This window comes from Sinocyclocheilus anshuiensis, unplaced genomic scaffold (genome assembly GCF_001515605.1).
Source record: "Sinocyclocheilus anshuiensis isolate Anshui unplaced genomic scaffold, SAMN03320099.WGS_v1.1 scaffold799, whole genome shotgun sequence".
NCBI lineage: Eukaryota > Metazoa > Chordata > Actinopteri > Cypriniformes > Cyprinidae > Sinocyclocheilus > Sinocyclocheilus anshuiensis.
Genome location: NW_015548231.1, coordinates 306811 through 314822, shown reverse-complemented (window position 1 = coordinate 314822; position 8012 = coordinate 306811). Strand labels below are relative to the sequence as shown.

Below are 8012 nucleotides of genomic sequence, written 5' to 3'. Positions count from 1 at the left end.
GGTTTAGATGTGTTTTTTTTTTTAGATAGTTCCTCATATTGTACATTCAGTTCAGTGTTTTGGGCAGCTCTTAACTTCGCAGATCTTTTTATTTCCTCTCTAAGTATTTTAGTCTAGCCTGATCAGGTTAGTCTTAGCAAACAGTTTGTGCAGTGGACTGGTAGCTCAGTGTTATCAGAGCTGCAGCTCAGTGTTAAAATTCCCCTTGTTTGAGTGTTTGTAGTTGTTTAGATGAACTGGCCTTCCACTCATTGATATTATTGCTATGCCTGTGGTTAAGATGAAAATGTGTTTATTTTTTAAATAAACTTTAATTTATAATTTTGAGCTTCAATTGTTGCTCTAGTGTTTTTGTTAATATCAGAAACTGAGCCATATGAATAAAGTGAAAAATAAAAGACCTAAACCTCATCCCAAATTATTTCTACGTCTGCTTGTTTTTTTATGTTCATGTTTTTAAAACATTTTGTATGCCAAAATGCATTCTCTTAACTAGGGGTGGGCGATATACCGGTAGAAATTTGTCAACCGGTAGAGATTTTGGCCTATAGTCTCCATCGCGGTTATTCGCTCACGTGACGTTGCTGTGCTACGTGGTCACGAAAACTTTTGTTTGCACGCGCTTTTAAGCATTGCGGTTTAAAAACAAGTGATTTTAAGCCATTGAAACGCAATCAGCAGCGAAAGAAAACTGAAGAGAGGCAGGTGCTCATACAGCGCAGGAGTATTGAACAGAGTTATTTTTTGCTGCTTTATAGGCTTTAACCGGTTAAATACACACACTTGTGTCAAAATGCCCATCTTTTTAAGTATCTTTGCAGTACAGTAATTTAGGTCTTAAGTGAAAACAAACAGCTGAGAAAGAAAGCATATGCAACAGCATATTGGATCCAAATCATTAAGACCTTATTTAAAGCAAAAATAACTATATTGTGATATATATTGTTACCGTGAAATAAAATTACTATATCGTGATATACGATTTTGGTCATATCGCCCACCCCTACCAAGTTTATTGTTAATTACTATAAGTATGTCATGCATGTGTTTATCTTACCCAAAATTTTAAACATTGAGCCTTCCAAGCACTATCAAAACATTAAAGCAGGTCCACTCTGATCCGTCAATCTCTAGCCAGTTCAATTCTCCACTAGAGGTGTTTAGCTGGTGAGGCAATATGGCTGACATGTTACATGGGAGAAGAAATTCAGATTTGGTTACAGAAGTGCAAACCAAAATATTTGTGGATTATTGTGATGTTTTTATTTGTTTATTTATTTTTGTTTGGACTCTCATTCTGACGGCACCCATTCACTGCAGAGGAGCCATTGCTGAACAAATCATGTAAAGTTTCTCCAAATCTGTTCCGATGAAGCACTATATATATCTATCTATATATGTTTATCTATCTATATATATATTTTAGATGGCCTGAGGGGGAGTACAAATTTTCATTTTTAGGTGCACTATTCCTTTAACTATGATATAATTAGCATACCTACTGGCATTTTTAATCTTAAAACTGATACGCACTATAACTGTTAAACACTATAAAAATGTTTTTAAACTCCAAAGCGACGTGTCAGTCAAGAACACAAATGTAAACATAATTTAAAAATCTCACTATAGTCAAGTGTTAATTATAATAGAAATCTACTCATCGCATCTCTTTCTTGTATTGGTGACTGGGTGTTCCTTTTTTCATATTTATATTACTGCTTGCACACATTGCTGTCCAGTTTAAATTCTTAATTATAAATAAATGAAGTAAACAATAGATAACATTTTCTTTATTGAAAAACTTGTCAGCATTGAAATTCATCTATACAAATCAGTCAACACATAAAAACAGACCTACATGCAAACCTCAGCACTAGTGCAATGGAAATTTAAGATCGAGAACTTACCTATACAATCATTTATCAAAGCCATAATGTAAATCATTAACATATGGAGATGAAGCTCCTCCTCCTGCTGTCTAAGCTCCTTCCTCTCTTGTAGTTCTTCTTGCTCTTGTCGTCGTTGCTCCTCCCACTGTTCCCTGCGCCTCTGCTCCACCTGTTGGACAAATACATCAACTGAAGACATCTAGAAGCCATACTTTATACCCCAAGTAAATCTACTAGGTAGTGTTTCTCTGTACAGACCTGTGCACTGATCTCCTGCATGCGAGTGGTGCGGGCTCCCTCCTGCTGCTCCCTCTCCTGCCGTCGGGTGAGTCTCTCTTGCTCCAGCTGCTGGATGAGCTCTTCTCTCCTCTGCAGAGACTCGTCCCTTGCCAGCCTGTTCTCCTTCATTCGTTCCTCCAGCTGCTGCTGACGTCCTGTCAGGACCTAGCAAACATTGATTCAAAATATATCAAAGCATCCAAACGCACTCTTAACTGTCAGCTATTTAACTACATTTCTTAAAAATGTACACAGTATTAATTACATGACGATTACATAAGTGTCAGAAGATTCATCTTTCGAATAAATGCTGTTCTTTTGAACATTCTACTGATCAAAATTCTGAAAAAAAAGTATCATGGTTTCCACAAAAATATTGAGCACAACTGTTTTGAACACTGATAATAAGAAGAAATGTTTCTTTATCATGAGGTGCACTGTCTCACCTCCCGCATGAGTCTCTCTCTGGCTCTCCTCTCCTTCTCCCAAACACGCTGAGCTTCCTCCCTGCAGGCGGCAAACAAAAACAGAGTATGAAATTGACTTCCAGTTCCAAACACATTTTAAGTTCTTAGCAAACATGCTGACTGTACTCACCGATATAAAACATCAAACTCTGCCTCCCTCTCCCTCTCCAGCTGGAGCTGCTCCTCTATGACTCTCTTCATCCAGGCGGCGTCAGTGACGGCCCTCTCTCTCCTGGCTTTCTCCAGTCTCTGCTCCTCCACTTCTCCCTCCAGCAGTGCTGCCAGGATCTTGCGGTCTGCTATTGCAGTCACTCAGTCAGGACAAATTCTATTCAGCTTTAGGGCAAAACTTCAGTTTTCGTGGTAACCCACCAGTCCTCCTGCACCTGCTGTGCTCTCCTTTTCAGCTGAGCACAGTATTGACGAGTCAGGAAATGCCTGCGGAGGCAGAGAACAGTGGCTTTAGGCTACTGCAGAACAGTTTAAATTTAGTACTGTTTACATACTATTGTATTCTTATTCACATTTGAAATTAACTTTTATAGTTTTAGTTTTCATTTTAGTTACATTTTGTTATGTGCTTTTGTCATTTTTTTTAATCGTTTTATTTCTTTTTTTTAAATATCAGTTTACATTTTTTTTTATATATATATTTTTTTATATTTATTTTTGTACTTTTTATTTCAGCTAGGAGCCAAGGTGACATATAATTTTTATTTAGTTGTTTTTCATCTATTATTTATATTGTATTTCAGATTTATTTAAATTAACATACATTTTTAATAGCTGGTTTTAGTTAACTTTTTTTTCCCGAAATATTTTACCCAAATTCAGTTTTCCTCCTGCTTTCCTCCATCCTCTTCCTCTCATCCTCTAGCTTCTCAAGCTCCCAGCATTGAGACATTAGAGCTTCCTGTTCCTGCTTAAGATGCTCAGCCTGGAAAAAGAAAGAAATGAAATGCAAGCCTTACATTTGTTGCATCTATAGACCTTGAAAAGGTTCGTTTTCTTGAAACAAAATAAATAAAAATGAAAAAAAAAACAAAAAAACAATATACACATTAACAAACACACAGAGTTGAGTTTACTTGATCTTTATGGCATTTGTTTTTTGTCACATGGTTGTTGTTTGTGCATTACAAGTATAAGTCTATTTTACAGTAATTCCATACTTCCTGTTCCCGTAGCTGGAGCTCCTCCATCTGTTTACGGAGGTCTTCAGCTCGCTTCTTTTCCTCTTGTCTTCACTTCTCCTCTTCTTCTTTCATTCTCTCCAGAGCCTCCCGTCTTGTCCTCTCATACTCATTCTCAAAACGCTGTTTCTCCTCCCGAGTTCTCTCATCAGCCTGAACGTTACAGAACAGTTACATTTCAATGCGATAACATGAAAGAACATCGGCCGTGTTAAACTAAAAAGAAGTCAATTTCTAAAAAAAAAAAAAAAGGAAATGTCCTTCTTCTCCAAGGACGCAGCTACTGTCATTCTAACACAAAACTCAAGATGTTAATGTTAAATGCCGCTCATCTGGGCAGCGCTCATGCATGAGCCAACATGGCAGCACTGGCATTAAACACCTCCTGTGAACGTCTCACCTGTTTTCTCTCCTGCTGTTGAACCTGCCACTGGCTCACAACGTGATCTTTGCACAACTCTGTCTCCACCTGTACGCACAAACATTTGAGACACTGAGATGTCGGATTAAACAACGCTCCAGAAGTGCTTGCGTGTGTTCGGAACCAAATCCCGAGCTCAGAGTTACAAATCAGTCATGGAAGAAGTGACGTGACGTGACGTGACATGTGGCCAAGTATGGTGACCCATACTCGGAATTAGTGCTCTGCATTTATCCCATCCAAAGTGCACACACACAGCAGTGAACACACACACACCGTGAACACACACCCGGAGCAGTGGGCAGCCATTTTTTTGCTGCGGCGCCCGGGGAGCAGTTGGGGGTTCGGTGCCTTGCTCAAGGGCACCTCAGTCGTGGTATTGAAGGTGGAAGAGAGCGCTGTACATTCACTCCCCCCACCTACAATCCCTGCCGGTACGAGACTCGAACCCGCAACCTTTGGGTTACGAGTTCGACTCTCTAACCATTAGGCCACGACTTCCCCTGCATCACATCACATGCCCTATTAACTTACAGTCATGTCTGGTTCTTGATTAAAAAAAAAATCTTGGTGAATGTTCCAGCACTATTGACGGCATTAAGTCGATTACCACAGAAATTCTGACTCATCTCAAAAGGAAAAATCTGTGTAACAGTAAGGCACTTTCAGTTGAGGTAAACAGGACAAATATGCAGTTTGAGGGTTTTAAAAGCATAAATGTGAAGCTCTTTTTTTTGTTTTCTTTCAAAATTCAAATGTTTGGAGACTGTACATTTTTGAATGGTTTTGAAAAGAGTCTCTTAAGCTCATCTAGGCTGCATTTAATTGATTCAATTAATAGTATGAAAACAGTAATATTCTGAAAATGATTGAAAAATAACCGTTTTCCATTTCAAATTATTCAAATATTTTTGTTTTAAAATGCAATTTCTTGTTGTGATGGAAAAGCTGCATTTTCTCCAGTCTTCAGTGTCACGTGATCCTTCAGAAAGGGAGCTCAAGAAACATTTCTTATTATTATCAATGCTGAACAGTTGTGTGCTTAATATTTTTATGAAAACCGTAATAAAAAAAGAGATCTTTTGTAATATTATGAATGTCTTTACTGTCTCTTTGCTGCATCCTTGCTGATTCAAAGTATTTAATTCCTTTAAAGTGGAAATGAAGCAGTCAGTCAAGTTTACATTATTTAGGAAAATAACTTCCATTTTAATAAAAAAATATATAGCAAACATGATTAATGTAACCATTTTAAAGAAAAAAGGTTGTTTTGTTATAGCTTTTGGAGCAAGGGCGCCGCCATCTTGCAGTACCACCGCGTGTGACGTCACGGGGTTGGTTCGCTCCGTTGGCCAGTGAAGTAATACAAGCATTTCTTTACATTTTGAACACACGCTTGTTTTGAAATGGAGGAAGACTAACTTTAAAGCACTGTTGTGTCCATAATAAGTGTAATTGCCTATGCATTTGAGCCAATACGGCAATGGGACCGAGCAGTATTAGGGGTTGAAGAAGTCGTGAACCTGCTGGTTTGGGGTAAAGTGCGGATCGGAAACAATACTCGTTTACGTGGATACTCCTCAACACTGTCATTCCGACGTGCTTTTGTGTGCATTTGCTGATGAAGGCGCGAAAGAAAGATCAATTTGGTAGCCTACTCACGTGGCAACTTTACAGATCTTCTTTATGCACCAAGAGCTTGTAACACTCCAAAGAGAAAGGAAAAATTGAAATCGCATCATAGTGGAAGTGAAGCAGTCAGTTAAGTTAACATTATTTAGTTAAGTGATTTCCACTTTGATAAAAAATATATAACAAACATGATTAATGTAACCATTTTAAAGAAAAAAGGTTGTTTTGTTATAGCTTTTGGAGCAAGGGCGCCGCCATCTTGCAGTACCACCGCGTGTGACGTCACGGGGTTGGTTCGCTCCGATGGCCAGTGAAGTAATACAAGCATTTCTTTACATTTTGAACACACGCTTGTTTTGAAATGGAGGAAGACTAACTTTAAAGCACTGTTGTGTCCATAATAAGTGTAATTGCCTATGCATTTGAGCCAATACGGCAATGGGACCGAGCAGTATTAGGGGTTGAAGAAGTCGTGAACCTGCTGGTTTGGGGTAAAGTGCGGATCGGAAACAATACTCGTTTACGTGGATACTCCTCAACACTGTCATTCCGACGTGCTTTTGTGTGCATTTGCTGATGAAGGCGCGAAAGAAAGATCAATTTGGTAGCCTACTCACGTGTGCGGCGCCGCCGGCGTGAACAGAAATGATCTATCACAGCGTGTAAATACCGCATTTAAATCTATTTCGTGCTGTCTCATGCTTGAATGGCTTAAAACACTAGAACATTAAAGCATGTCAACATATTCTGTTACACCAAATACACAAAATAATGATCTTTAAAATAGCATCATATCACCCCTTTAAAAAAATCTTGCTGATCTCAAACTTACATACGGCCTCTTAATAATACTCATAACTAACTTACATGTTAAGTTTTCTGCTTGAGGTTCTTTTACTGATATATGACTGACCTTCCGCAGTTCTGGGTTGTTCTGCTTCCAGTGTTCCCTCAGCAGCTCCTCTGCAAGCTAAAAAAAAATACAAATCAATCAGAAACGTTCAACTGTGTACCATAACATAATTTTAAGACAGGAGTTCATACTGTACATTGTTCCTCCTCTCTTCTCTGGCGGACCAGAGAGCATCTGTTTTTTCCACCAGCTGTCTGGTCAGTGTGGCTCTGTCTGGACAAACATTTCTGAGCTCAGCCTCCAACTGGTCTCTCTCTTCCTGGAGCATTATCCTCAGACGCTCCCTGCGTTCCTGCAGTTTCTGCTGCTTCTCCTCCTTCATTCGCGCCCGCTGAAATGCTGACATACTAAAACGCCATGAAACAAAGTCTGTAACTTTGTTATAGATATATTGTCTTCAGCATCACCTTGGATGCAAAAGCCAGTTCACATAGAACGTATGCATCTGAGAAACACAGCCATCTTTAGAATTTTGTCTTTAAACTTCAGTTTTTGTGGTAGCTCTATAGTATCACTGTTGAAGAGTAATTAGCTGGTGAAGCTACATAATGGCTATATAGATAATATATAATTCTATATAAATCTATATATGAGATATGAGTAAAATGATATATGTATATGTACATATACACTATTTATTTTTTTTAAAGAAGTCTCTTCTGCTCGCCAAGCCTGCATTTATTTGATCCAAAAATACAGCAAAAACAGTAACATTTTGAAATATTTTTATTTAAAATAACTTTCTATTTGAATATATTTGAAAATGTTATTCCTGTGATTTCAAAGCTGAATTTTTTTAGCATCATTACTCCAGTCACGCGATCCTTCAGAAATGATTCTAATACTCAGATTTGCTGCTCAAAAAATATTTATTATTATTATTATTATGCTGAAAACAGCGGAGTAGAATTTTTTCAGGTTTCTTTGATGAATAGAAATTTCAGAAGAACAGCATTTATCTGAAATTGAAAATTTTTGTAACATTATAAATGTCTTTATCATCACTTTTGATCAATTTAAAGCATCCTTGCTAAATAAAAGTATTAATTTGTATAATCCCCCCCTCCCCCCAAAAATTATACTGACTCCAAGCTTTTGAATGGTATAGTACGGTGGACGAGAAGTGCAAAACAAATCACAATTTTGAAAACAAAATAAATTACAAACGCAAATGCAAGTCTAAAAAACAAAATAACAATTCAGAAAACACAACAACAA

General features: G+C 37.8%; 1 pseudogene; it reads right to left on the bottom strand.

Annotated features, from left to right (window-relative positions):
• Positions 1-1809: 1809 nt before the first annotated feature.
• Positions 1810-7264, bottom strand: LOC107654620 (trichoplein keratin filament-binding protein-like; annotated as a pseudogene).
• Between the last annotated feature and the right edge of the window lie 748 nt (positions 7265-8012).